A 13,233-nucleotide genomic window follows, 5' to 3' on the forward strand; every position below is an offset into this window, starting at 1 on the left:
TTGCTTAAGGTGTGTAGAGTTTCAGTTCTACAAGATGAAGAAGTTCTGGAGATCTGTTTTACAACAATGTAAATATACTTAGCACCTAAATTGTATGCTTAAAAGTGGTTAAGAGCAGCTGCTCCAAAAGTGAAGTATCTCAGTCATTCACAGTCAGTTAAAAAGATTGAACTTCTCCTCTTTTCCCCCTTCTTACTACTGCCATTGATGAGTCTTTTTTGAAAAAATGGTTAAGAGGGTAAATTTTATGAGATGTGTGTGTTTCTTTTCTTTTCCTATTTTCCTTTTCTTTTTCTTTTTTGTTTCTTTTTCTTTTTCTTTTTCCTTTTCCTTTTCTCTTTCTTTTCTTTTCTTTCTTTCTTTCTTTTTTTTTTTTTTTTTTACCACATAAAAACAAACCTAAACTCTAAAGTGTATTTAGATTTTACCAATTTTTCTACTAATGTCCTGTTTGTATTCCAGGATCCCATCCATGTTACCACATTATATTTAGTCATCGTGACTCCTTAGTCTTCTCTGATTTGTGACTGTTTCTTTGTGTTTCCTTGTTTTTTTGTGACCCTGATAGTTTTCAAGAATGTTCCCCGATTCGGGTTTGTCTTGGATTGTGGATTATAGAGAAAAATGCCACACAGTCCAAGTACCCTGACTTATCACTGATGATAACTAATCTTGATCACTTGGTTAAGGTAGTGTTTGCCATGTTTCTCCACCGCAGAGTTGTAATTTTTTCTACTTTTTCATAGTCTATTCTTTATTTTCTTTTCTTTTTGTTTTTATCATGGAAGCAAATCACTAAATGCAGCCAACATAAAAAGTTAGGGAATAGGGAGGTTAAGCTCCACCACCTGCAGAAAAGAGTATCTGTATAAGTTATTTAGAACTTTTCTGTAAGAATTTGGTTGCTGCTGCTGCTGCTGCTGTTTGTTCTTGTTGTTTTTGTTGTTCTTCTTCCTCTTCTTCCTCCTCCTCATCCTCCACCCCCCTCCCCCAACCACCTTGCTTCCTTCCTTTCTTCCTTCCTCCTTTTTTTTCTTTTTTTGAGACGGAGTCTCACTCTGTTGCCCAGCCTGGAGTGCAGTGGCACAATCTCGGCTCACTGCAACCTCCACCTCCTGAGTTCCAGGAATTCTCCTGCCTCAGCCTCCCAAGTAACTGGGATTACAGGCCTACGCCTCCATACCTGGCTAATTTTTTTTATTTTTAGTAGAGATGGGGTTTCACCATGTTGGCCAGGCTGGTCTTGAACTCCCAACCTCAAGTGATTTGCCCTCCTCAGCCTCCCAAAGTGCTGGGATTACAGGTGTGAGCCACTGTGCCTGGCTTTCTTCTTTTTTTTTGAGACAGTGTCTTGCTCTGTCACCCAGGCCAGAGTGCAGTGACTCAATCACAGCTCATTGCAGTTTTGACCTTCAGGGCTCAAGCAGTCCTCCCACCTCGGCCTCCTGAGTAGCTGGGGTTACAGGTGTGCGTCACCATGCCTGGATAATTTATTTTTGTTTTTTTAATATAGATGAGGTTGCCCTATGTTGCCCAGGTAGGTCTCGAACTCTTGGGCTCAAGCGATCCTCCTGCCTTGGCCTCCTAAAGTGCTGAGGTTACGGGCATGAGCCACTGCACCCAGCAAGTATATGTTTTAATCAAAAGCTTACTGGAGTTTTGACTGGGACTATGGCAAACCTATAGATCATTTTGGGGGAAGCTGATATCTTGATAATATACCTTACAATCCCTGACAAAATATATCTATTTATTGAAGTTTTTGATTTTCCTCACTAATGTTTTGTTGTTTTCAACACGAAAATCTTGCATATATTCTATTAGATTTATCTTAATGTATTTCATGGCATTTGGTGCTATTAGTATTTTTGAAAATTTTAATTTTTACTTGTTCATTGCCAATATGCAGAAAACCTACTTTTTTTTTTTTACTGTGACAGCTTTATGAGGTATAATTCACCTGTCATATAATCTGCCCATTAAAGCATACAATTTGGTGAGTTTCAGTATAGTCAGAGGATTATACCACCATCACCACAATGAACTTTGGAGCATTTTCATCACCCCAACAGGAAACCTACCCACGAGAGGTGACCCCATTTACTGCAATCTCCTGAGCCCTAGGCAATCGCTAATCTATTCTCTGTGTCTGTAAATTTGCCTATTCTGGACATTTTATATAAATGAAATACAGTATGTGGTCTCTTGTGACTGGCTTCTTTTATTTTGGATCTTTTCAAGGCCTATCCATGTTGTATCCATGAAGTAACAGTACTTTGTTTTACTGTGGAACAGTATTACATTGTATGGATATACCACATTTTATTTATCCATTCATCAATTGGTAGACATTTAGGTTGCTTCCACTTTTTGCTATTCTGAATTATCCTGCTATGAGCTTCCATGTACGGATTTTTGTGTGGGCATGTTTTCATTCTGTTGAGTATATACCTAGGAGCAGAATTGCTCGGTCATATGGTGTTTATAACCTTTTGAGGAACTGCCACACTGTTTGACTGTCCTCACTTTTCCAATGTGGGGGTACCATTTTACACATTGTTTCTTAACAATGCTGATTTTTAATCTTGTATCCTGTTATCTTGCTATTTTTGATCTTGTATCCTGTCATCTCACTTACTAGGTTTACTAGTTTTTGTAACCTTTTTGGGATTTTCTACGTAGACATTCATGTTGTATGTAAATGTTGTGTGCCTTTTATTTCTTTTTCTTGCCTTATTGTACTGGTTACAGCCTCCACTACTATGTTAAATTAGAGGGTAAGGATGGACATACTTGCCTTGTGTCCAGTCTTAAGGTGAAAGGATTAAGGTTATCCTCCATTAAATGTGATGTTACGTGTAGGTTGTTCATAGATGCCCTCTGTCTGGTTGAGGAAATTCCATTTTATTTCCTGAGAATTGTTGTCATTAATGAATGTTGAGTTTTGTTAAACATTCTCTAGCATTTATTGACATGATTACATGGTTTTCCTACTATTGTCTGTTAGTATAGTGATTGATTTTTAAAGGTCGACCAACCCCACATGATTATAACCTATCATTTTTACATATTATTGTATTCAATTTGCTAGTATTCATGAGGTATATTGGTGTGTAGTTTTACTTTCTTAAAATGTCTTTTTCTGGTTTCAATGTTAGTTAATTTTAGCCTCATAATATGAATTGGGATGTGTTCTCTCATCGCTCATCTTCCATTTTCTAGAATAATTTGTTTAAGAGTGGTTTATTTCTTAAATGTTTGGTAAAATTTGCCAGTGAAGCCACTGCATCTGGAGTTTACTTTCTTGGAAGATTTTAAACCATAAGTTCAATTTATTTAATAGGTACAGGACTATTTAAGTTATCTATTTATTTAGCAGTGACCTTTGGAAGTTTGTGTCTTTGAAGAAGTTTGTTTTATTATGTTGTCACTTTTATGAGGCATACAGTTGTTTGTAACATTCACTTTTAATGTCTATAGGGTCTGTACTCAGCTTCCCTCTTTCATTCTCTATATTGGTAATTTGTATTTTTTCTTTTTTTTTTTTCTTCGTCAGTTTGGATAGATATTTATCAAGTTTATTGATTTCCCCTCCTCAGACAACCAGCTTTTAGTTTTATTGATTTTTTTCTCTGTCATTTTTATGTTTTATTGATTTATGCTCTTTATTTTCTTCTTATTGCTTGCTTTGAGTTTAATTTGCTCGTTTTTTGCTAGTTTTTTAGGGTGCAAGCATTGTTCATTGATATGAGACTTTTCTTTTTTTCTAATATAAATATTTTGTGCTATACATTTCCCTTTAAGTACTGCTTTAGCTGCAGCTTATAAATTTTTTCATTATATTTTTATTGTCTTTGAAGTTCAATGTATTTTCTCATTTCCCTTGAATTTCTTCTTTGACTTTTGAAGTTTTTAGAAATGTGTTGCTTAATTTTCAGATACTCAGGGATTTTCCAGATATTCTTCTATTAGTAATTTCTAGTTTAGTTTTGTTTTGGCCCAAGAATATTGTTTGTATTATTTCAATGCTTTGATATTTATTGAGACATGTTTTATGGCCCAGAGTATGGTGTATCTTGGTAAATGGTCCATTCCACATGCACTTGTATTTTGTTCTTGGTGGATAGAGAGTTCTGTAAGTTTCAGTTTGGTTAAGTTGTATGATGATATTGTTCTCTGTTTTCACAAATTTTTCTGGGACAGAGAAGATTGTTGAAACATTCAGCTATAATTGTGAGTTTGTCTGTTTTCCCATTTTGGTTCTTTTCACTTTTTGGTTCATGTGTTTTGTAGCTCTGCTGTTAGATAGATACACATTTAGGATTATTATATCTTGGCAAATTGACTCTTTTATCATTATATAACATCCTCCTTCACCCTGGTAGTATTCCTTGTTCTGAATTCTGCTTTGTCTGACTTTAATACAGCCACTCTGGCTTTTTAAATTGTTAGTATCTGCATGCATACCTTAATTTTTTTTCTTTTTAGAAGTGAGTTCTTGCTATATAGCTTGAGTACAGTGGCTGTTCACAGATGTGATCATAGTGCAATACATCCGCAAACTCTTGGGCTTAACTAATCCTTCTGCCTCAGCCTCCTGAGTAGCTGGTACTATAGGCACATACCACTGTGGTTGGCTTATATATTTTCCTGTTAGCTATATTTTTATATTTACAGTGTCTGTCTTGTACACAGCCTACAGTTGGGTCTTGTTTATTATCCAGTCTGACAATCTCTGTATCTTATTTGGCATATTATCCATGCATATTTGCAATGCAATAATCAATATAGTTTCTTTCAGTTCAACCACTTATTTTGTTTGCCCCTCCCCCCACTTTCTGGCTCTTCTGTACCTGCTTTTCTGCTTTCTTTTGGATAATTTGAATATATTTAAATATTCCATTTTAATTTATTAGTTGGCTTTTTGGCTATATTTGTAGTTTTTAGCAGTTACTCTAAGATTACATTGTATATACCTTTTGCAGTCTACTTAAAGTTAGCATTGTACCACTTCAATAAAGTGTAGAAACTTTGCTACTATATAGGGTCTATTTATTTAGTTGTTTATTTATTTATTTTTGAGTTTCGCTCTTGTTGCCCAGACTGGAGTGCAATGGCACGATCTTGGCTCATCACAACCTCTGCCTCCTGGGTTCAAGTGATTCTCCTGCCTTGGCCTCCCAAGTAGTTGGGATTACTGGCATGCTGCATCACGCCCAGCTACTTTTGTATTTTTAGTAGAGATGGGGTTTCTCCATGTTGGTCAGGTTGGTTTCGAACTCCCAACCTCAGGCGATCCGCCTGCCTTGGCCTCCCAAAGTGCTGGGATTACAGGTGTGAGCCACTGTGGTGGTTTTTTTTTTTTAGTTTTTAAGAGATGGGGTCTTGTTCTGTTGCTCAAGCTGGGGTGCAGTGGTGTGATTATAGCTCACTGCAGCCTTAAGCTCCTGGGCTCAAGTGGTCCTCCTGCCTCAACATCCTCAGTAGCTGGGATTACAGGTGTGAGCCACTGCACCCAGCTGGATATAGAATTTTTAGTTGGTAATTTTTATCTTTAAGTACTTTGAAGCTATTATTCTCCTTTTTCTGGCCTCCATGGTTTCTGAAAATAAATCTGTAGTCATTTGAATCATTGTTCCATTGTTTGTAGTATGTTGTTTTTCTCTAGCTTTTTTTTTTGAGATGGAGTCTTGCTCTGTCACCTAGGCTGGAGTGCAGTGGGTTGATCTCGGCTCACTGCAACCTCTGCCTCCTGAGTTCAAGCTATTCTCTGCCTCAGCCTCCCGAGTAGCTGGGATTACAAGTGCCTGCCACCATGCCCAGCTAATTTTTGTGTTTTTATTTTTGTTTTTATTTATTTATTTATTTATTTATTTTTTGAGATGGTGTCTCGGTTTGTTGCCCAGGCTGGAGTGCAGTGGTGCAATCTCGGCTCACTGCAAGCTCCGCCTCCCAGGTTCACACCATTCTCCTGCCTCAGCCTCCGAGTAGCTGGGACTACAGGCACGTACCACCACGCCCGGCTAATTTTTTGTATTTTTAGTAGAGACGGAGTTTCACCGTGTTAGCCAGGATGGTCTCGATCTCCTGACCTTGTGATCTGCCTGCCTTGGCCTCCCAAAATGCTGGGATTACAGGCGTGAGCCACCGTGCCCTACCTAATTTTTGTATTTTTAGTAGAGACGGGGTTTCACCATCTTGACCAGGCTGGTCTTGAACTCCTGACCTCATGATCCACTCGCCTCAGCCTCCCAAAGTGCTGGGATTATAGGCCTGAGCCACCGCGTCTGGCCTTCTCTAGCTTCTTAAAAGGTGTCGTTTTTTTTTTTTTTCCTTATCTTTGGCTTTCAGCAGTGTGATTATGAGATGTCTATGCACAATTTTTGAGTTCATCCTATTTGGGGTTTGCTGAGCTTCTTGACTCTCAGCAAATTTGGGAAAGTTATTAGCCATTCTTTTTTCACTGGGGGCAGAAACTCTGCCTCAATTTCTGTCTCCTCCTTTTCTGACACTATAATATCACAAAGATTAGACTTTTCGATATTGTCCGATATGTTTCTAAGGCCCTGTCCCTCCCCTCCCCCATTTGTCTCTATTCTTCATATTTAATTATTTCTATTATTCTTTATATTCACTGACTCCTTTGTCAGTCTATTCTGCTTTTAAGCCCATTCAGTGAATTCTTTATTTCACATAATACATATTTTACTTCTAAATATTTGTCACCTTGGCTGGAGTGCAGTGGTGTACTCTTGGCTCACTGTAGCCTCAAACTCCTGGGCTCAAGTGATCTTCATACCTGAGCCTTCCAAAGTGCTGGGATTACAAGGCATTAGCCACTGTGCTCAGCTTTACTTCTAAATATTTTAATTGGCTCTTTGTTATGGCTTCAGTTTCTTTGCTGAACTTCTGTCTTTCCATTCGTTTCAAGTATGTTTACCTTTTCCTCATGGAGCATAGTTATGATAACTGCTTTAAAGTCCTTGATAATTTTAACATCTGTGCCATCTCATATCTGTTTTTTGCCTTTTCTTTTGAGAATTGGTCACATTTTTCTGTTTTATTATATGTTCTGGTTCTTTATAAGATGAGTAATTTTGGATTACCTCCTGGACAGTTTTTTTTTTTTTTTTTTTTTTTTTTTTTTTTGAGACAGAGTCTTACTCTGTCGCCCAGGCTTGAGTGCAGTGGCTCACTGCAACCTCTGTCTCCTGGGTTCAAGAAATTCTCCAGCCTTATCCTCCCCAGTAGCTGAGATTACAAGTGCCCGCCACCATGCCCGGCTAATTTTTTGTATTTTAGTAGAGATGGGGTTTTGCCATGTTGGCCAGGCTTGTCTCGAATTCCTGACCTTGGGTGATCTGCCTGCCTTGGCCTCTCAAAATGCTGGGGTTACAGGCGTGAGCCACAAGCCTGGCCTCCTCCTGGACATTTTTAATGTTATGTTGTATACACTCAGAGATTGGTTATAATCTTCTGGATTTTTTTTTCTCTTTTGAGACAGAGTCTTGTTCTGTCACCCAGGCTGGAGTGTCACCCAGGCATGATCTCGGCTCACTGCAACCTCTGCCTCTCACATTCAAGTGATTCTTGTGCCTCCGCCTCCCACGTAGCTGAGATTACAGGCATGTACCACCACGCCTGGTTAAGTTTTGTATTTTTAGTAGAGATGGGGTTTCACCATGTTGGTCAGGCTGGTCTTGAACTCCTGACCTTAGGTGATCCAGCTGCCTCAGCCTCCCAAAGTGCTGGGATTACAAGCGTGAGCCACTGCTCCTGGCCTAATTTTTGTATTTTTTGTAGAGACAGGGTTTCGGCATGTTGCCCAGGCTGGTCTTGAACTTCTGGACTCAAGTGATCCACCCTCCTTGGCCTCCCAAAGTGTTGGGATGGCAGGCATGAGGCACTGTGCCTGGCCTCTCGATTTCTTTCTCCAGATAGATGAGGCTTGCTTTAGAGTTTTAGCCATCCACACAGTTCCACTATGCAGCTCTGGAACTGGCTGACTCTTGGGGCAAAGCTGTAAGAGAAAATAGGAAAAATAAAACCTGGAAACCTTCCCTCTTGTGAGTGTTTCTCCAAGTTTTGACTTCCCTCTATAATCTGTCTGCTTTTGTTTAATTTTCAGAGCCCTCAGATAATAACTTTTCATGTTTTGTCTAGGGTTTTTAGCTGTAATCAGCAGGAGATAAGGCTTTAGTGGGCTTACTCCCCCATGCTGGAAGTAGAACTTTACCATTTTTTTAAAATATATTTTTGTTTAATATAAAATTTTTCTTTCATTATTTTAAAAATCTCATTTCTTTGTTTTCTGGCTTACATAGTTGCTAGTAAGAGGTCTGTTGTTTTCATCTTTGTTTCTCTGTGCATAATATCTTTGTTTTTCTCTGAATGCTTTTTGTTTTTGAGATGGCGTCTCACTCTGTCCCCCAGACTGGAGTGCAGTGGTGCCATCTGGGCTCATTGCAATCTCTGCCTCCTGGGTTCAAGAGATTCTTATGCCTCAGCCTCCCGAGTAGCTGAGATTACAGGTGTGCACCACCATGCTTGGCTAATTTTTGTATTTTTAGTAGAGACGAGGTTTCGCCATGTTGGCCAGGCTGGTCTCGAACTCCTGACCTCAGGTGATCCACCCACCTTGGCCTCCCAAAGTACTGGGATTACAAGCATGAGCTACCATGCCCAGCCTCTGAATGCTTTTAATATTTTCTCTTTGTCATGATTATCACATGCCTTGGCATGGTTTTCTTTATGTTTATTTTGCTTGGGGTTCTTAGAACTTCTTGAATCTGTACATTTCTAGTTTTCATCAAATGTGGAAATGTTTTGGCTATGATTTCTTCAAATATGTTTTGTCCCTGCTCTTCTCAGTTTGGACTCTCTCTCTCTCTATATATATATACACCATATATTATATATATAATATATATTATATTTTATATATAATACATATATTTTATATATATATATATATAGGCTCAAGCAATCCTTCTGCCTTAGCCTTCCAAAGTGCTGAGATTATAGGCATTAGCCACTGTGCTTAGCCATGGGTTTCTTTTTTAATATTTCCATTTCTTTGCTCATCATTTTCAAATTTTCCTCAGTCTTCCTGAATATATGGAACATATTTCTAATAGCTGTTTTAATGTCCTTGTCTTCTCCTTCCATTGTCTTTCTTCATGTCTAGGTCTGTTTCTACTGACTGCTTTTCCCTGTGCTTATGCTTCATATTTTTTTTGTTTCTTATGGTTCATATGTTTTTGTTTCTTTGCATGCCTGGTTATTTTTGTCATTAGAATTTAGAAATTGTGATTTTTATGATGTGAATGCTGGATTTTGTTATGTTTCTTTTATGTAAGATTGTACTTTTTTCTGGAATGTGATTATGTTATGTGGAGTCAGTTGGATCTTTTCAGGTTTTGCTTTTAAGGATTGAGGGTAGATCAAGAGCAACCTTGAATGTAGGCTAGTTTGTCCCATTACAAATGCAGTACCCATTTACAGAACCTGCCTGATACTCCATGTGTTACTAGGTCTTTCCACTCTTGCTGGTGGAAACACAAGTTATTTTCGTTGCGGAGCGTGTCATGAGCTCCTCAGTTCCTTCTCCTTTCCAGTGATTCTTCGCCCTCAGCCTTGGGTAGTTTCTTCTTCTGTACGCATAGATCAGTGTCTGCAAGAGATACAAGGGATCTCCAGAGCTGTCTGTCAAACTCCCTCCTTGCCAGCTTTCTGCCCCACATCCTCTAGATGTCTTGGCCTCTCCAAATGCTGATCTCTGTGTCTTCAACTTTGCAAGATTTCTGGCTTCTGTTTAGATTCTTCTTCCCAGCCCTGCAGTGTGGGAACTTTTCTGCAGGGCAGTTGTAGGGTTCACCTTCTTTGTTTTCCTCCTTTTGGGGGATCACAGTTCTATATTGCTTGTTTTCCAGTGTCTGACAACCACTGTTTCATATGTTTTGTCCAGGTTTCTGTTGTTTAAAGTAGGAGGGTAAGTTATGTCTTATTATTGCATCTTGGCTAGAAGAGGAAAGACTTTTTTTTTTTTTGTGATGGAGTCTTGCTCTGTTGCCTAGGCTGGAGTGCAGTGGTGCAATCTTGGCTCACTGCACGCTCTGCCTCCAGGGTTAAAGCAATTCTCCTGCCTCAGCCTCCTGAGTAGCTGGGACTACAGGCACATGCCACGACACCCAGCTAATTTTTTTTTTTTTTTTGTATTTATAGTTGAGATGGGGTTTCACCATGTTGGCCAGGCTGGTCTTGAATGCCTGACCTCAAGTGATCCACCCACTTCAGTCTCTCAAAGTGCTGGGATTACAGGCGTGAGGGCTCACTAAGACATTTTTGGTAAAGGCACATACTTAATCTTCCTGTTTGGCTGCAGTGAAGTCCACTGTATGGGAACAACCTCCACAGAAGGTACCCAGAACCGTAAATGATGTTTTTTTTTTGAGATGGAGTCTGGTGCTCTGTCGCCCAGGCTGGAGTGCAGTGGCCGGATCTCAGCTCACTGCAAGCTCCGCCTCCCGGGTTTACGCCATTCTCCTGCCTCAGCCTCCCAAGTAGCTGGGACTACAGGCGCCCGCCACCTCGCCCGGCTAGTGTTTTTGCATTTTTTAGTAGAGATGGGGTTTCACCGTGTTAGCCAGGATGGTCTCGATCTCCTGACCTCATGATCCTCCCGTCTCGGCCTCCCAAAGTGCTGGGATTACAGGCTTGAGCCACCGCGCCCGGCCTGACGTTATGTTTTAATCTGTCTTTTATTATTTTTAAAATCAAAGACAATTACCAATACTAAAGAAAAGCATAGAAAATATTTAGAATTTTATAATTCCTTGGTTCTAGTACGACCACTGTTTTCATTGTTGTATATTAACCCACATGCATGCATAGTTTTACAGAGTTGTAATTATGATATCCTTCTAGCTTGTGTTTTTTAAAGTACAATTTGTATTTTTTGTAAATTTCATGTCTCAAATGGTTGCATATTATTTTTGTGTACCATAATTTACTACATAAATGATTGCTTTAGTTTGAGACTTTTAGGGAATTTTGAAATAATTTTGTGTTTCAATTTGGTAGCTCAGAAAAGAATGTAAAAACCAATGGCGTTTCCAAAGGAAATGCAGTGATGAGGTCATCTGGGTGCCTGTTCAGTAAGGAACAGAGCTGACAGGGTATTACAGAGAAGTAATCTGTGGACAGAGTTTAATACCTCTGTGAAAATGTGAGGAGGTAAAATTCAGCTCCATTTCATAAACGTCTAGGTTCTGCCATCAGAGAACTTGTGATTTTGTGGAGGATCTGGTGAAAAACCAATGCATCTAAATAAATTTCACAATTGAGTTGAACAATACATGTATGGCTTCCTGAAACAATTTTGTTCATGACATGAATAAATTCACACATGCATTCAGTGAAACCTGAGTTCAGATTGTAGAGCTTTAACTTGGAACTATACCAAATTCCCTTGCACTAAATCTTATAAATTAAAAAAGCAGCACTGTTGATGTGTTTTATTAAGCCTTCTGTCTTATCTTCTTTTTCATAAAATTGCATGAATTTAGAAACGTGAGACATTGCTGAAACAGATGTAGAGCAGCCACATGAGCTTTCTTTCCCCTATTACAGCCACAGGCCCTCCTCTCTGATAGAGCTGCTGCTATAGCTCTTGAGAGTCTTGGGTCAGGCGTACATAGTCATGATACTCAGCTATGAAGGTCATATACAGATTGGTCCCGCATTTCTTAATGTTAGTGGGGCCCCACTTTTTTTCTTTTGGGAAAGTCTCAGATACAGTACATTCATTCATTCATTTGGGAGGTAGTCTATTGAGATTAATAATAGCTAAAATTTATTTACTATGTGGACGGCACTAATCTAAGAACTTTATATATAACAATTCTTTCATATAGGTATTGCTGTTATTCTCTAGTAGGTGGCAGGGGCTGGACTTGGACCCTGACCATTGGCTTCAGAGATCTTGTTCTTCTCTGCATAAATGTAGACTCTTGAGTCGTTTCCCTCCAGGTTTAAATTCCAGCTCCATTACTTACAATTTGTGTGAATGACTGCAATCAGTTACTGTACTTGTCTCCTCTCAGTCTTGATTTTCCTCATCTGTATGCTACATTACATATACCCTAACTTGGTCCAGTGCCTGGCACATAGTAAAGTCTCCATATATTTAGCTCTTATTAATTAGCATTCATTAAAACATACACTTAGAGTGCCTACCATGTGCTTGCTCTTTCAAGGAGCACTTGTGCTGTTTGTCTCTTTTCTAAAATGGCATAGGTACTTTAATGTGTGACTCTGAAGATCATAGCTGATAGAGGATATATTCAGGTCTGTATTTCTATTATCTTTCCTCTGTGTGTGAGTTTGGAAAAGGGAGAGAATTTGGTCACACAAGGGAAGAACATTCTTGTAGATTCATTTTGTAGGTCACACAGTTCAGTCAGAGGACCAAATAAAGGTTAATCTGTTCTCACTCATAGGTGGTTATTGAAAAATGAGAACACTTGGACACAGGGTGGGGAACATCACACACCAGGGCCTGTCGTGGGGTGGGGGGAGTAGGGAAGGACAGCATTAAGAGACACACCTAACGTAAATGGCAAGTTAATTGGTGCAGCACACCAACATGGCACATATATACATATGTAACAAACCTGCACGTTGTGCATATGTACCCTAGAACTTAAAGTATAATTTAAAAAGAAAAAAAAGGTTAATGCTTGATTGACACATGACCATCCTGTATGTGGATGTGTCCTGTTTGACTGAGTTTATATGTTAAGGAGTTTATACATATACATAGAGCAGGAAGGGACATCAACTAAGCCAGCCAGTTCCACTAAATCAGCCCCCACCATTAGGGAAATGATAAATATGGCAACCAGGTTACCCTCACATCACCACCCCAGTGTAGATTGTAAATGCATGCAAAAATTAAGTTATGGAGCCCTGTTAGCAGAGGGGAGGGAAAACCTAAGGCAGAGAAAGAGTAGAGTATTTTGATAGAAAGTGAAAAGAAGTTAGAGAAAAAACTCGAGTGAAAATAGTTGAGAGAATTCTATAAGCCCTTGTATTTTTATCTAAGCTGAGGATGTTTTTAACAGAAGATTGGCATAGGCTTTGTTTGGTTATTCTGAGAGTGCTATTCTGAGATGTGTCTTCATTCCTCATGTTTGTGTTTTATGCCGGGGATTTGACAGATCTGTGTTCTTT

At 39.1% G+C, this 13,233-nt stretch overlaps 1 protein-coding gene across 2 annotated transcripts in view; it reads left to right on the plus strand.

Moving 5' to 3' along the window:
• ARMH3 (armadillo like helical domain containing 3) overlaps positions 1–13,233 on the plus strand; it is a 223,820-nt gene that overhangs the window by 108,874 nt on the left and 101,713 nt on the right. The window lies entirely within an intron of this gene.

The sequence above is a fragment of the Piliocolobus tephrosceles genome, chromosome 9, assembly GCF_002776525.5.
Source record: "Piliocolobus tephrosceles isolate RC106 chromosome 9, ASM277652v3, whole genome shotgun sequence".
NCBI classification, from domain to species: Eukaryota; Metazoa; Chordata; class Mammalia; order Primates; family Cercopithecidae; genus Piliocolobus; species Piliocolobus tephrosceles.